The sequence below is a fragment of the Ictidomys tridecemlineatus genome, chromosome 2, assembly GCF_052094955.1.
Source record: "Ictidomys tridecemlineatus isolate mIctTri1 chromosome 2, mIctTri1.hap1, whole genome shotgun sequence".
Lineage (NCBI taxonomy): Eukaryota > Metazoa > Chordata > Mammalia > Rodentia > Sciuridae > Ictidomys > Ictidomys tridecemlineatus.
The window spans coordinates 231,658,799-231,675,119 of NC_135478.1; the positions used below are offsets into that span (position 1 = coordinate 231,658,799).

General features: G+C 55.9%; 1 protein-coding gene across 6 annotated transcripts in view; it reads right to left on the reverse strand.

Moving 5' to 3' along the window:
• The window catches only part of Ptprn2 (protein tyrosine phosphatase receptor type N2), an 875,713-nt gene that overhangs the window by 787,940 nt on the left and 71,452 nt on the right, over positions 1-16,321 (reverse strand). The window lies entirely within an intron of this gene.

A 16,321-nucleotide genomic window follows, 5' to 3' on the forward strand; every position in this document is an offset into this window, starting at 1 on the left:
GCCAGGGAACAGAAGGGACTGGAAACGGCCACGTAAGCGGGGTCAGACAATCCCAAACCAGAGGCTGGATGTTCTGATGTGTAGATGTGAACCCATGATAAGGGGTGGGGGGATCAGAAGAGGAGAATGAAGGGAAGGGAGGGAACGGGAAAGACCATGGAAAGAGTGGGACATGGCTTCCCTGTGTGCATAGACAGACACACAACCATGGGATGCCACGACGTGTACAGCCACAGGATGGATCCTAATGAGAATAAGTTAGACTCACGGATGTACAGCATGTCAAAATACACTCTCTGTCATGTATATCTAAAAAGAACAAATTCTAAAAACTGAAAAAGAAAGGAAATCTAAAACTTCAAAGCCTTGGATCTAGAAACAAAGCAGACAGATGCGTTTTCAAAGAAATAAATCTCTCTTTTTAAAAGTGTCTTTTGTTGGGCTGGGGTTATAGCTCCGTGGTAGAGTGCGCACCTAGCCTGTATGAGCACTGGGTTCAGCCCTCAGTACCACAGAAAAATAAATTTTTAAAAAAAGGTATTATGTCCAGCTACAAATAAAAATATACAAAATATCCTTGTTCTATTAAGCCATAACATGCCCTTCTCCCTGTCCACATTATAAACTACTCTTCTCACCAGGTGGACACCAGGTCCCTGGATAAGTGAGTCCCTGGGAGCACAAGGCCAGAACCATCAAGGGACAGAACAGGCATCTATCCTCATCTGCCACATGCCCAGTGCTATTCAGAGTCACCACCTCCTGCCCGAATGACAATGACCTGAAGGGCTAGTCTGTGTAAGAAGATACACAAACCTAGTTTTTGGTAAAGGATAAAATGAATCAGTGGAGAATTAATGAGATGTTACCCACTAAATCTTTAAGAGCTGTGGCCCCCCCTGCTCAGCCACACCATAAAGCTTGTTATACTTCATCATGAGGCTGTGCACCTGGCTCCCGTCAGCTGCCAGGAGGCTGCAGGAAGGGGGGACTCAGAGGAGCCGTTTCCAAGAGCAACGTGGGCCACATCCTTCCCGCTGGGTATCGGCGTTCACTTGTGCTGCCTGGGCCTGCTGCCTTCCCCGATCGTAGGACTCATTAGACAGAGTCACAGAGGCACTTGGTTCCTGAACTGGGAGGTGCAAGAGAAGATGGGGTCCGGAGGGAACTGAAGCCCCCAACCACACCCGATCCGACACTGATACCCTAGGACACTGGGGCCCCAGCACCATGCTGCAGAGCTCAGACTCCAGCTGGACAGGAGCACTAGGAAGCCTGCCCCTTTAACACGTCCATCCCTGGAGAGACCCAAGGCTGGTGCCCTCAGGGGTGCAGGGCCCTGGCAAGGACAGAGCCAAGGCCTGGGGCCACCTGGTCTGCCTTCCAGCCCAGCGGGAGTTCCATCCATCACAGACAGGTTCCTGCTCAGCACTGACATTTATCTTCCCTTGGAAGCACTATCTGACATCTCATCTAAAGTCTCCACACCCTTTACAAACGTCAGCTCAGCCATCCTGGCCCCTGCCTCCATACAGGAGCAGAGTCCTCTCTCAACCCCTCCAAATGCTCCTGAGCACCTGAGAAAAGGTTGGTCTCAGACGGTGGGACCAGGTTCTACCAGGTCCAGGCCGAATCTTGGATGAAAATCAGCCTCACACAAGCATCAAGGTGTGTGAGACAGAATGCCTAGGGAACTCTTGCCTCTAGATTTTGCCCAGGTCACTGTCACCCACAGATAATGGCAGGACCTCACTCCATTGCCGGTCCGAGGCCCAGGGATGCCCCACATCCACTCTGTCCCCTTTAGGGAACCTTCCCTCTGCCGCACCTCCGTCCTGTGTCCTCCTGACAGAGTGCATCACACTGGCCACAGCCCTCTGCCCAGTGGTCACACCTCACCACCACAGATGCAGTGGTGACACCGACCACCTTGACCTGTCCTGTGTCCTCCTGACAGTGTGCATCACACTGGCCACAGCCCTCTGCCCAGTGGTCACACCTCACCACCATAGATGCAGTGGTGACACCGACCACCTTGACCTGTCCTGGGAAAGGCCAGAGCCACCTGGTGGGCAGGGCTGGGGAAAGGAAAGGGCCTGCCACACTCCACTGGACAGTGGCCTCCACACCAGGCGGCCCCCAGCCCTAGACGGTCTCCCGAGGCAAGAGCCTGGGCAGAGCAAAAGCCTCTCCCAGTCCCATGTCTTGTCCTGAAGTGGCCAGCCCTTCTGACTGCACCACCTGCAGCCACAAGCAGCACACTGACCTCTGCCTCCCATGACAGTGGAGGCCTCCCTAACTAAGGCCAGAGTAAAGGCCCTGCAGCCAGGCATCTCCCACCCCTGCACCTCAGGGTCCACCCACACACCACATTCCTGCCGCGGACTGGACCACAACACCCACAGAGCCCTCGGGTGCAGTCTGGGCCAGAATAGAGAGCTCCATGGCCTCAGCAGACAGGTCACAGCTCTCAAGGGCCTGAGTTCACCTGGTCCAGACCCTCTTCTACCCTGCCGTCCCCCGCACAGAGCTGCACTGAGGGTAGGCACTGCCGTCCCCCGCACAGAGCTGCACCGGGGGTGGGCACGGAGGAGTCCGGAGCTCAACACAGGCCAAGCCCTGGCTGGCTCTCTGGGGACTGCAGTGACGGCAGGGATGGCAGAAACAGCAAGAGGTGGCTCTGCTGGACAGTCGGCTCTCCAGCCAGGCCACCGTCAACCAGAGCAGCAGACCTGCCCCATGCTGACCTGCCCTCAGCGGGGGTCACCGTGAAGGCAGGGTGTCAGCTTGGTGGCCCTGCTCAACATCAGACACACCTGTGAGGGGAGGGAGCCAGGACAGTGGAGCAGGTAGAGTGGGTGCCCCCGAAACACAGGGCCCTGCCCCAGCCCTCACCCACGCAGTCAGAACTTGTGCTGTGCCCACTTCACACCAGGCCTGGGTACGCTGAGAGTGGGCCAGCATCCGGACCTGTTGACACAGGACAGAGACCCTCAACCCTGCTCCACAAGGTAGAAGCAGGTGGAAGATCCACCTGAGAGTAAACTGAACATTCTACCAACCTCACCACGGAAGTCCCCAGGAAGCACAGCCCTGTCGGCCCTGTCCGTCTGCCTGTCAGGACCTGAGCCCTGCTGTCGGGGACCTCGCCTGGCCTTTCATCCTGGGCCCAAGGGGCACACACCCCAGTGTGTGAAACCCCAATGGCCCTGGTCCCCACTTCCACAGAAGCTTCTGGATGGGTCACAAGAAAAGCATGAAGTCTCTGGTCCATTTCTTTTCTCTGGATTTTTGGCGACCATTCTCCAGCACTCCCATCTGGAGAACAGTCCTTCTCCTCCTGGCCCACGGCAGCCATGAAAGGCCATCACCAGCTGGACCCCACAACCTCATGTAGAAGAGCGTTGATAAAGAGAGGACACTCGGGCCTCATGGCTCTGGCCAGTGGTGGAGGATGTGCCTGTGAGACCAGAAGCAGGCTGGACACTGGCAGCCACCAGGGAATACCCAGGAAAGGCGGGTGGGCATGCTGGCAGCAGGGCGAGTGGACCCTGGCCTCTGGTGGCCGGAGTGTTTTTAAATTTTGCCTTGAAACACAGAACCCAGACAGAACCCAGAGTCCCCAGCCTGGGGCCCTGGTGGAGGTCCCTGAGCCCGTTCCCCAGGCAACACTTGGCACGTGCTGCCCCACGACTGAGCAGAAGCACCCAGGTGTGAATTCCCACCTAGGCTTCCACAGATGCCACGTCCCAGCCCTCAGCTGCCTCAAGCTCAGAGCTAATTGGCCACATACATTCCTCAGATGAAACTCTCTGGCACCAGAGAGCCAGCTCAACCCAGCACAGAGCCTACGGTCCACCTCATTAATCACTCCCTGACAGACCCGGCCAGGCACCAGCCACAGCCCGGCTGGCCAGGGAAGCCCCGGAGCAGCAGACGCAGAGCAACAGAAAGAGCCTCACCCATCGCAGCAGCCTAAGGAAACCAGGCCCCTCTGCAGGACCCTACAGAGCCCTGGTGACAGACACTGCCAGGGCCTGGGCCTGTCCCAGCTGCCTCCCGCTGCTGCCAAGGCAGGGGTGAAGACTGAGGCTCCGCAGGGAGGGCCTGGACACAGGGCTAAGGGAGAGGAGGAGGCAGGGCCGTAGGGATTTGGGGACGGTAGCTCAGTGCCACTATGCAGCACACTAAGGCAGCCAGGCACACAGGACCCTCAGCCCAGCACCTTGGTCACCCTGAGCGGCAGAGCTGAGCGTCCATTCAGGAGGGGACAGCAGACTGGACCTCGCACAGACGTCAGACGGACCACCTCCCCCTCCTGGGGATTAAAGCCCAGTGAACCAGTGGCTGCCCAGGGCCACTCTCTGTGGACTGTTCCCAGGAGCGTGTCTTACAGTCACAGACTGAAGCTGTCAACGTCTGTCTTTAGGTAGAAGGCCTTGGAGGAAGAGGAAAGCTCCATATTTGAAAATCATTCTAAGGCCAAGGGAGAAAGCTACTAGGAAGAACAGACATCAGAATCATAATGGTACCTTATCATTTCTCATTTTCTGATATTTATAATGCCCATTAAGTACTTCTAAATTAGAAAATACAATAAGTTAGCATGAACCTCCCCCTACCCACAAACGAGAACAAGAGGTCATTTTCTGCCCTGCTATCACTGAACTGACCAGCAGGGGGCTCCTGAGCCCCGCCTGACCACGGAGAGCAGAGGGCACCCTCTAGAGCCAGCCGGGGCAGTCCCAAGGGCAGCAGCTGCCTCTGGGGGAGGGGTTCCACAGACGCAGTCCTAGCTGTTCCCTTGGTAATGATCCTGGACCAGGTGACGCCCCAACCCACAGAAGCTGGTGCTGTGACAGCATGATGTTGAGGGTCAAGGGGCCCAGTGTCAGGCCAGTGTCCCTCTGCATTCTGAGTCCGTCACCATGACCACAAAGACTCCATGAGGCCGAACACGCTGGGGGGGTGGGCAGACTCACCCGGGGCAGGTGGAGGCGGCCTGCAAGGGAAGGGCTCTGGCCTTTCTCACTGTAGCCCTCCTTCCCTCAAGGACCCGCCCTCCATCACTGACCCTTCAGAAAGGAGCCCAGACATCCCTCTGTGTGTGCAACTGGAACTCTCCAGCCCGGTCTGGTTGCACTGCCCAGCAAGACCCCCCTGGTACCACACAGGGCTCCAGACTCGGGCTTGCCTCATGTGGAAGCAGGGTCAGGGTGGGGGCCCCTCCTGGAAACCCGGGATCCAGCTCTTCCTCTCTGGATTGCAGGTCGTCTGTGGAGACCTCGCGTCAGCCGGTTCCCTTCTGCCTGCGGAGGAGCCTGGAGCAGCCGCAGCCGGCCCTGTGGTCTGGGTGGACAGCAGGAAGTGCTTCCAGAACAGGGAAGAGCAGCTTCCCAGCCTCTCACACTGAGTCAGCCACTGAACTACGGTCACCTCTGCCCTCACCTGCACATGAGCGACTCAAGGAGACCATTTTTCAGAGGTTGGAGGACTTGGACGTCTGCAGAGCAGGGAGGAGGCACACAGGCATCTTGTGGTGCTCTCTGGCCCCCCCGACAGGGGGAAAGAAACTAAAAAAGTACTTCCTGCCTCTGCCTGCTCCTTCCACAGTTGAGGACGCCCTCCCTGGGACGTTAAGGGACAGGGAGGTGACAGTGACAGCAAGGGTCCCCACTTATTCTTGAGGACCCAGCACCACCTGTGAGTGGAGAAGTGAGTTTGGATGCAGGGCCTGTCTGTCCAGTGGAAGAAGAAGCCAACTTCGCACAGCCTCGTGCCACACTCAGCTGGGGTAGAGAGCCAGAGAGAAGATGTGCCCCTGGAGGTGTCCGAGCTGCTGGGAGCAAGCAAGCAGCCAGCAGCCAGCAGCCAGCAGGGTTTCCCAGCCCTTCCCCTTCAGCGGACCCTGCAGTCGGGAATCACGGCAGCTGCACAGCCCAACCTCTGGTGACCCGGGATGCAGTTCATGGCACAGGAAGCCTCCATGGTGAGACACTGCTCAGCCTTGCCCAAACCCACCAGCTGGGAAGGACTGGCTGAGGCACTGGGCTCTGACTCTCCCTGCCCTGGGCCTTTCCAAGCCCACCTGTATCACTGTCCCTGTGAACTGGATGCTCCTCCTCCCCCTGGCACAGCCCAACATCTCCGTGGAACCACCCAGAACAGCAACCCCTGTGCTGGGGGTGACCTGAGTGATCTCCTACAAAGCAGGGGTGGGAAGCACCTCTAATCCTACAGTACTTTGCTCTAGATGACATCAGAGTTGGAGAGGGCAGAGCCAGAAGTAAGGTGTTGCTGAAATGGAGACAAGTCAGGGCAGCAGTGGCACGAGGTCAGAGGAGGTCACTGCCGTCACATCGAGGGCTCAGGACTGCATGGAGATACCAAGAGTGTGTCTGACGCGGAGTTGTGTGAAGCTACACCGTCCATGCCATCCATATCCTTCACCACTTCTTCCTCTTCTTGAGCCTCTCCTGAGTCTCAAGGCTGGAATGCAATGGGCGTTTTGTGGCTTAAATGAAACAATGCACATGAAATCTCTCCTACATCGTAAGGTGCCATTTAGCATTAGTAATAATCTGTAGCATTTCCACAGTCTTCCTGAGTATTGGGAAAATATCCTTAATACAAAACACAGAATATGATCTCTCTCAATTAAAGTAGGGTTATCGATGTAAGATAATGTGCATTGCAATTTGCATGTTCTTAAATGTGAAATCAGTCATTTGCATTGATTGGCATGTCCACAGAGAAATCTCTTCCATGCTAATGATTTTCTTGCTAAGTAACAGTGAGGAGCGTGAATTCGCTTCTTCACAACTTGGGCTTCGTGGCACAAAGCACAGCTGGTGTTTTAGCCCAGGTGCCCTGGAAGTTCTAGGTTGGAAGGTTTCATAGAGGTCATCTGGTGCAGTGGTCCTCAGCTCTGACCGCTCATCCGAGTTGCCTCAGGGATGCCTGGGGCCACCCTCCCCAGGGCCTGGCTCAGCCCTGCCAGGTGGAGCCTGGGCAGCCATCGTTCCTGAAGCTCCTCTGTGCTTCTGACCAACTTCCTGAATTCCTTGGTCGCCCTCCTCACCAAGCCCCTTGCCCAACTGCTCTGATTCCAGGGTGGGAAGCTGGCGTGCACGTGCCTCTAGTCCACCACGCTGCCCAGCTCCGTGTGTTCTTGTGGGCAGCCAACCCTCACTGTACAGAGCAGAACTATGATGATGTAATGGAGAAGTGACTCTCACAGAGACGGCCAAGCGAGCACGTGGTGACAAAGCCCAGATAAGCCCAGACTTCCTGACCTCCAGGACACTGTATCTGGACCCCAAATATCCAAATACACACAAACAGCCTGGCCTTCTGGTTAAGAAAACAAACACATTAATTCTCAATAAACAGGCCCAAAATACAAGAAATTGGGTCTAATTGTCCTTTTTTTAAGAGTAAAGAAACAAAATACAAATCATTGATCTCATCCTCACCGGTGGTAAAGGACTCACCAGCCGGGCCAAGAACTGCTTAGCACATCTCTGCTCCTCCAAAATAAATAAGTACTAAAGGAGCATCTGTTTGTACCACACAAGCAAGAGGAGAGACTTAGCCAAAGAAAAGCACAGGAACTGGGAACCTTCCTACCATCACTAAAATGAAATCTGGAAAAATAATAAACTAGAGAAGGAAGAATTCCATTTGTACGTAAGTTAGAATGAAATATGATCATAATGCTTTATTTCAACAACCAGTAAACACCATAAAATGTGCTCTCTCTTGTTGAAGAACTAGAACTGGCCAGTAGTATTGGACTGTGGGAACTGACAACTCTGCATTTTCCTAGTGGCTTCTGGGATATTCTGCTTTCTGTTTGATTTTATTTTTTACAGTTTTGTGTCTGTCCAGAATCTCAGGGAACAGGGTGGGTGCCCAACAAGCTCCTCCGGGGTCACACAGGAGGTTCCCACATCCGTACCCAGCCAAATGCTAAAAAGAGCCAGCGCACAAACCCACACAAACACACAGTCCCGATAGCATCCTGATGGGTACAATGGAAGTGAGGGTGACGGAGGGGCGGGGGAGGCAGGTGCAACACTGCCCCGTGGTTATCTGCTGAAGCAGTGAGTACAGTGAACACAACAGCTGATGGGTCTGCCTCGGGGGTCCTTACGGATCACACAGAATTCAAGTAGCAGGTGGAAAGGCAGCTCACGGGGTGGGCAGGTACATCTGGTCCAAGGTGGGCCCCAGGACACTGGAAACACCCTGTGGGCCCCAGACCCTGCTGTGGGAAGGGCCACAGGATCATTCCCTAATGGAATAGCCCCAAAGCCTCGTCGACCCTGTCCCATGGGTCTTGGTGAGTCTGTGTTTGACCCAGGGTCTGGGGAAACTGCACTCTTTCACCCTTTCATCAGACCACACTGCTCAGAGTGCTGGAGACCACCCTAGCTGACCAAGCAGCGCCAGGCTGCTCAGGGCAGGCCCAGAGAGAGCCACTGGGCACCCCGGGGTCCAGGGACCCAGGGGCCACTGCGAACGCTTAAGAGCACTGTGTGTTCCCAGCAATCGTGTTTCTTCCTCCTTGCTCCAAGCACTCTCAGAAGACGGGTTTTCTCTCTCTCGCAGGTAGACAACAGACGCCGGCTGTCCTCCTGCCACCTCCCAGCACCTGGATCATGGAAGCCAGGAGGGCTGTCCTAGCCTGCCAAGGCCACCCAGGGCCAGCTCTTTTCTCTCTTCATGCTGGTGTCCCCAACCCTCTTGCTTGCCCGACTCCACAGGTCCCACCACACACAGCATCGCTGCAGTTCCCTAGATTTCTAAGTCCGAGAGCAAGTTTCAAACCCTGTTAGCACAACTGATTTCAAACCACGTGAAGGGGAGGGCATCTACAAATCCGTTGCTCTTATTTCTGAATATAAAAGCCATCAAGCACATTCCCCCAAGGGGTGGGCACTCCAGCTGCAGGATCTCTCAGCTCTGGGTGTGTGGACAGCTCAGCTCAATGCAAGGCTCTGCAGACGCTGTGCACACGGCCATGTTCTCCAGATAATGGTGACCATTTTCTCTAGCCAGCATCGTGACAATTCACCAGACAAGTAAAGGTGACTGTAGTCCTCACAGCAAATTAAAGACACACAACGGTGAACCATCTGCACACTGTGGCCTTTCAGAAAAAAGCTACGGATTCAGTGGGAAGAACACAAGACTTGTGGTCAGCTTGGTTCTGGGATGCTGCCCGGGCTTCTTCAGCCTCGAGCATCCAAGAGGCCCAGTTTGTATAGGTCACATGAGAATGCAAATGCCTGCTGTATGCCCAGTGTGCTATAGGAATCTGACCACACTGCACATGCAAATGCCTGCTGTATACCCAGTGTGCTATAGGAATCTGACCACACTGCACATGCAAATGCCTGCTGTATACCCAGTGTGCTATAGGAATCTGACCACACTGCACATGCAAATGCCTGCTGTATACCCAGTGTGCTATAGGAATCTGACCACTCTGCACACACAAGAACTGATGCAAACACCAACCGCGACTGAAGGCCTTTCTGTTCACCACAGCCGCCCACCAAGTACTGACGCAGCTGAGGAGCAACACAGACAGAGCTCAAGGCCAGGCCAGACGAGGCAGATCCCAGGAACCTCCCCAGCCGAGCTCTCCTCGCACAGCCTGAGACTGTGAACCCGGAGTGAAAGTGCTGGACCCCCACCCACCCTTCAGCTGACCGCCAGCATGCAGACCCTCTCCACAGAACTGCACTTCTAAAGTGGCTGCAGATAAACACACCACGGACGGGAGGCTGCATGCCTGAGACACCCAGGGCTAGCCACCGTTCCTGGGCCCCTGAAAGTCGTGACCCACCTCTTCTCTCAGCCCCGGCTTCAGGGCGTCACACTGTGGCTAGGAACCAGCCGCACAAGAGGATTCCCAGGTGCCAGGTGTGGAATGCTGACCAGCACTCCTCAGGAAAAATCACCAAGTCTGACCCGACACACCCAAAGAAAACATTCAAATACCATCTGTGGGCTGGAGTCTAATGTTCTGCTTCAATGACAAGTCTCTGTGTGCTTTCCACGGGGCATGACCAAGACACACATTATTCTTCCACTCTCTTGGTCATGGCCGAAAATATCAACAGCTCCGCGAGCTCCACTTGTAATCTCTTCCAATCACTTCAGTCAAGTGAATAAAAATCACATCAGCATTTGGCAGCAAGCCCAGCACCAAAACACACTAAGACCCCCGAGTCCCTTCCTGTCACAAACCCATTCGCATTCCCTGAACGAACAGTCTAAGAGCTGCTTCAGCAGAGATGGGTCCTAGCAGGTGGGCCTGAGTCCAGAGCTGTCCAGTGTCCTGTACCTGGCAGCAAAGGAGTCTGCAGATTAGACTGTGCCCTGCTGGCCCCTCCCTCTCCAGTCCCCGACTGACAATCTCCATGACAATCAGGAGGCTCCCAGATTCCCGGGGCAGCAGAAGCACATCCCCGACCTAGGTCCAGGACAAGCACTGTCAGGAGCTGAAGAGGTGAGGGCGACGGAGTGAGCTCATTAAAACTGCAACCTGGGCTTCCTAGGACAGCGCAGCCCAGCCAACACCAACAGTCACCAGAGACACACTGTAAGTCAGAGTTAATTTCTAAATAAGAGGTCAGCCAGGCGTTCCTTTCTTTTGGTACCAAGGGTTAAACCCAGGGCTCTCCACCACTAAACTGCACGCCTTGCTAAGTTGCTGAGGCTGGCCTTAAACTTGCAATCCTGTCCCAGCCTGCTGACTTGCTGGGATCATGGGGCTGTGCCACTGCACCCAGCTCGGTTCTAAATAACCTAAAAACTAAATGTTTCAAGTACCCACAGACAAAGACGGCAGAGCAGAACCTACTCACTGTGAACCTCAGGCATCCGCGTTTTGAGACCTGACATCATCTCACCTGCCTCGTTTCCCTTACCCAGGCTTCATACACCCCTTTCCAACAGGATGTCCCTTCTTTTCTGCCTAGGTGACATCCGGGTGGACAGCATGATCGGTGTTTGAAAGACGGGGTCAGACCAGACTTGGGCAGAGGGAGAGGCTGGGGTGGGCGTTAGTGAGGCCCAGGCCCTCTTGGATGTGGGCGCTGGCCTGCTGGCCTGTCTGTGAAGAGCCCCGTGAGGCTGCTCGGTCACCACTGCTCATCAGTCACAGCAAACCCAGACCAAGATGGAAGGGGGCTCCGTGACGCGAGCCACGGCCACTCACCTTCGCCGGCAACCTGGGGTTCTCACTGCATGGTGGAGCAAATTAGACTTAGCTTCTCACAGTTTAATTCAGTGATTGACTTCCACCCCTTCTGAGTTTCAATCACTCAGAATCGGGCAGTGGAACAGGATCCTGGTGACACAAGTGACACAGCTGGGGTGTCTGGGCGCTCACTGCCCCGCGAGAAGACCCAGGGCAGGCCTGCCCACAGGGCAGCTCTGGACAGCAACGACACAGGTGGCGGGCTGGTTGGCATGCTCACTGCCAGAGCCTCATGAGCACATATGGCAGAGCCAGGCCCCGGGAAGCTCCTGCGTCCCCTCGGGGTGGGGAGTGAGCTCCAGACACCTCTAAACTGTCCCCTTGCAGTGAGACCATACTCACATATGTGCATGACTTATTGTTAAGTCACACATGATAAACCGGAGAGAGAAGAGCCAATGAACGTCCCAATGCCTAACCATCTCCCTCTGATAAAATCTAACCCTGCTGCCGTCTCCTCTTATTAAAGAACCCAGGAGGCCATGGTGCCCCAGAAGCTGATGTAAGAGAATAAGCCACATTCTTCAAGGTGAAAGTGAACAAGACTCTGAAATACCAGCTCTCTTCTCGTGTACACGTCCAGTCCTGTGGGTTGGCCCCGCGCAGGTGGCAGGAGCAGTGAGAAAAGGAACAACATGCAGCCCCGTCATCTCTCTCTGTTGGTCCCCACCTAATGTAGAGGGGGCCAAGCCAGGTGCCCTGAGCATGCCTCTCTCCTCTCCCCATGCTTGGCCAGGGGATACGGTACCCCTGAAACAGAGGAGGGCATCGGCAGCTGACTGGCAGTGGACAGGTAGGTGGCACCGAGGATGGAAGAGCGCCAGCCCCCAGGCTGAGCCCTTCTCCTGAGGCAGGGGGCCAAAGGACCCCGCTTCTGCCCAACACGGTCACAGACTCCGCTCCCACTGCTGCCTGGACTTCAGATCTGCTCTCGGGTTGAGCGGCAAATGGACCAGACATCTCTGTCCTGGGGGTGAGGAGCTGGACTGGCCCCACAGTGTCTCGACTGCCACATCTCAGCTGGACAGTGGGCAGTTGACCTCAGGGAGACAGCCCCAAATGCCTTCCTGGCCACATGCCAGTAGCTCGGAGGTGACCGCTTTTGTCAGACTATTCAGAACAGGTCTCCTGTGGCCACCCTCCCACCCGGATGCCACAACCAAATCTTCACAAAGTTCTGGAGACCGTCACATCACCGGGCCCTCTCAGCAAGGCAAAGGGCAGCCACTGGGGTCAGTACGGAACGCACAGTGACCTTGCCCAGTATGGCTCACCCAGAGACAGAGGCCCGAGGAGGAGCAGCTGCCAGGACTCAGGCCTGACCACCAACCTGCTGGCTTGTTCTCAAGGGTAAATGGGAGGAAGGAGGCTGTCCAGGGCCCAGATGCTGCACTCACGACGTGTGTCCACCTCCCAGTCCCGGGCGTCATTGAGGAGCAGAGACTGGGTGAGAGCCCACAGGGTGAGGGCACGATGCCTGGCACCCTGTGTTACATGGTGTCGGCTTCCATTATCATCACCCATCGCATCGCTCTCCGTCTGCACCTGACTGCCTTAGTTTGTTCATCAACAGGACGCAGTGTGAAGTGTCACCATCAGCCAGTGTGACCGGATTGCGAGTGGAGTGTGCTACTTAACAGTAAGGAGGTGGCTCAAGCATGTACTCAGAGGGCAGTGGAATTACTAAACGTCACCTATTAACAGGGGGCACTCACCTCCCCCTCTTCCTCTTCTTTTCATTCTAGAGCTTTCTCAAGGTCTCACGGATGAAGATCAAATAAATACTTCTGTTAGAAATTCTCAATCTTTTTAAAATTCTCACATTTACGAGGCCAAGCTGGGTCTGCCGACCACTTGTGTGATTTAGCGGTCACCTGGCATGCTGTGGCAAATCTGATAAACACAGCTGTTCTGCTTTGCTGCACTGCAAAAAACAGAAGTTTTAATCCAACAACTGGAATCCTATGAAAAAGAGATTCGAAGCAACAGTAGGATGCACTCTGCAATTGTGAGCCACCAGGAGGTTCTGGAGCTGCCCCGCTGAGACCTGGCTGAGGTGGCCACGCGGAGGGAGGACCAGTTCCCAGCTACCTATGGGGCTGGGATGTCTGGGTCCCAGCTCCTTGAGAGGCTGAGGTGGGAGGATCCCTGGAGCCCAGGAACTGGAGGCCAGCCCAGACAACACAGTGAGGCCCAGTCTCAAAAACATGATAAAAAGAGTCAGCTGAGCCGTCAGCAAAGCTCCACCGCTGTTTTGAACCCTGCTGCTGAGGTACCAAAGCAGCACTGTGGACTGATCAAGCTGTGAACTCTTCCCTTGGCACCAGCAGCTCAGTGGGGATTCTAAAACAGAGGGGTCAGTCTGATACTTCCGTGACCCTGCTGGTTGGCCAGAGGGCTAAGGAGATGGAGGGACGCAGCCTCCTAAGTCAGGCGTCCCAGCTGTGGATAGTCACAGATGATTCAGACGCTTTCCTGGCAAACATATTAAACACGCTTTGGGAATTAACATGCAGTGTCTGTGCTGACCGGGTTCAGGACCCTCAACCCTGGAACTACCCATCTTGGCTCCCAGCTGGCAGCAGGAGCAGGTGGAAGAGGCTGGAACCCGCCCTGGTCCCTGTGGCCTCCCGGACAGAGGAAGGAGTGCCTTCTCTCTGCGCGCAGGCCTGCTGAGCCTTGTGCCCTCAGCCACGCTCCCGGGATGCCAGGGGAGTTCAGCTTCCCGTCTCCCGGTGTCTCCACTTTGGAAGGCTCCAGGTCACGAAAAACAAACATTAGATAAGTGTAGGTTCTTTGCTCTTGTCCGACTTCCATGTGCTCCAGGGTCTCAGCCTATGGGCCCAGGGAGGGTGAGGAATCCCTCTCCCCCAGGAGGAGACAAGGGCTCCTCTCCTTTCAGGCTGGGCTCTGAGTGCTGCCATATGTCCCTCGACACACACGGCCTAGTGGTCCTGTCCCTCTCCTGGGCTCCTCTCCTTTCAGGCTGGGCTCCGAGTGCTGCCATATGTCCCTCGACACACACGTGGTCCTGTCCCTCTCCTGGGCTCCTCTCCTTTCAGGCTGGGCTCTGTGTGCTGCGATATGTCCCTCTACACACACGGCCTAGTGGTCCTGTCCGTCTCCTGGGCTCCTCTTGTTTCAGGCTGGGCTCTGTGTGCTGCGATATGTCCCTCTACACACACGGCCTAGTGGTCCTGTCCCTCTCCTGGGCTCCTCTTGTTTCAGGCTGGGCTCTGAGTGCTGCCATATGTCCCTAGACACACATGGCCTAACGTGGTCCTGTCCCTCTCCTGGGCTCCTCTCCTTTCAGGCTGGGCTCTGAGTGCTGCCATATGTCCCTAGACACACACGGCCTAACGTGGTCCTGTCCCTATCCTGGGCTCACCTCCTTCCACTCAACTGTCTCCGTCCCGTTTCCCTGAGCCCCTTTCTGACTCCCATTTCTCTCCAGCTTCCACATGAGAGAAAGCACTGACCCTCGACTTCCTGGGTCTGCCTCATTTGCTCAGTGGGATGCCCTACAGTTCCACCTGCAAATGCCATCATTTACCCTTTCTGGCTGAGTCGGGTGCCACCGGGCACACACCACGTTCTTCACCCCTTCACCTGGGATGCCGAGGGCACCGGGCTGGCTCCACACCAGGTGAGTGTGCACTGAGCTGCTACAGCTCCACTCAACAGGCCCCTGACCACCCCCCTCTGGCTCCAGGCAACCACACACTTTATGCTGACTGCAGGCTTCCACGCTGGGCCTGCAGGCCCCACTGCACAGTGACCTCTGCCTCCGTGTTTGTCCCTTCCAGACACTTCCAATACACAGCATCATACATGGAATCCAGGGACCCAGCACGTACTGAGGGTCACCCATGTGGAAGTAAGAATCAGCACCGTTCCCTGTGGTCAGATAGTATTCCCTCTAAGAGGACCTCTGTCCTTGGAGATGCCCTCCCCTTTCCAGTGGAGAGGGGAGAGGGAGACCATGCTGCTGCCCACTCTGCAGAGGCTCAAGGCCTGCCACCAGGGTGGACCTGGGGCCTCCCGACAAGCTGACACTCTGCCACCTCTGGAAGGACTGCCGGGCCCCAAAACAGCCCACGGAGCCAGGCTCTGGGCTGTGCGGGTTGTCGCAGCCTTGGCCACGGAGCCAGAGCCAGCAGGCTGGACGTGGTCCATCGCCCCTACCACTGTGCTTTCTACTCCCTCCACGGGAACCTGACCCTCTCCTCTCACTTCCTCCGTCTGGAGTCCACAGGTCCCAGCTCTGCGTGGGGCAGGTTGTTCCAGGCCACCCCTGTGTGTCCTCCTGCACCGGGCCCTTCTCCGTTCCTAGGTGCTTGTCTTTAGGCATCAAACTTTCTCCTCAGGTTCCTTTGGTGCCTCTTCACCACTTCTCTTAATGACGCATGCTCAGATGAAAAGTTTCACAAACATAAAGTCACCGCCCAGAGACGACCATTCCCAGCTGGCGTCTGTGTGCACCGTGCTGGGGAGTGACCCGGAGACCCTGGTGCCAGGCAATACTCCACCAGGAACCACACCAGCCCAGGGACCTTCTCTTACCTCTTCCCTACTCCTGTTTGCATAACTTTCATGTTGCACATTCAGTTTTCCTGAGCTTCTCCTTCCACATCTACCATCTGCGCTTTCTGACGATATTGTTTAGTCAGCTTTCCCCCTGCTGCACCCAAAGACCTGACAAGGACCAGGTGGAGGAGGAAAAGTCCATCCTGGCTCAGGAGGGTCAGTCCTGGTGGCCAACTCCACAGCTCTGGACCCGAGGGGAGGCAGGGCGTCCTGGGGCAAGGGCACGGCAGAGGAGGGGAGGCAGGGCATCCTGGGGCAAGGGCACGGCAGAGGAAAGCAGCTCAGGATGGCAACCAGGACGAGAGGCAGTGAGCACCACTCCCCAAAACCGCACCCCAGGACCCGCCTGCTCCAGTCGTCCCTACCTGCCTGCAGTGAACCACCTGGTAACCACCTCTGTGGACTGATGCTCTCCCTCCCGATCTCACCGTTCACCTGGGGAGATGTCTGCACTGTCTC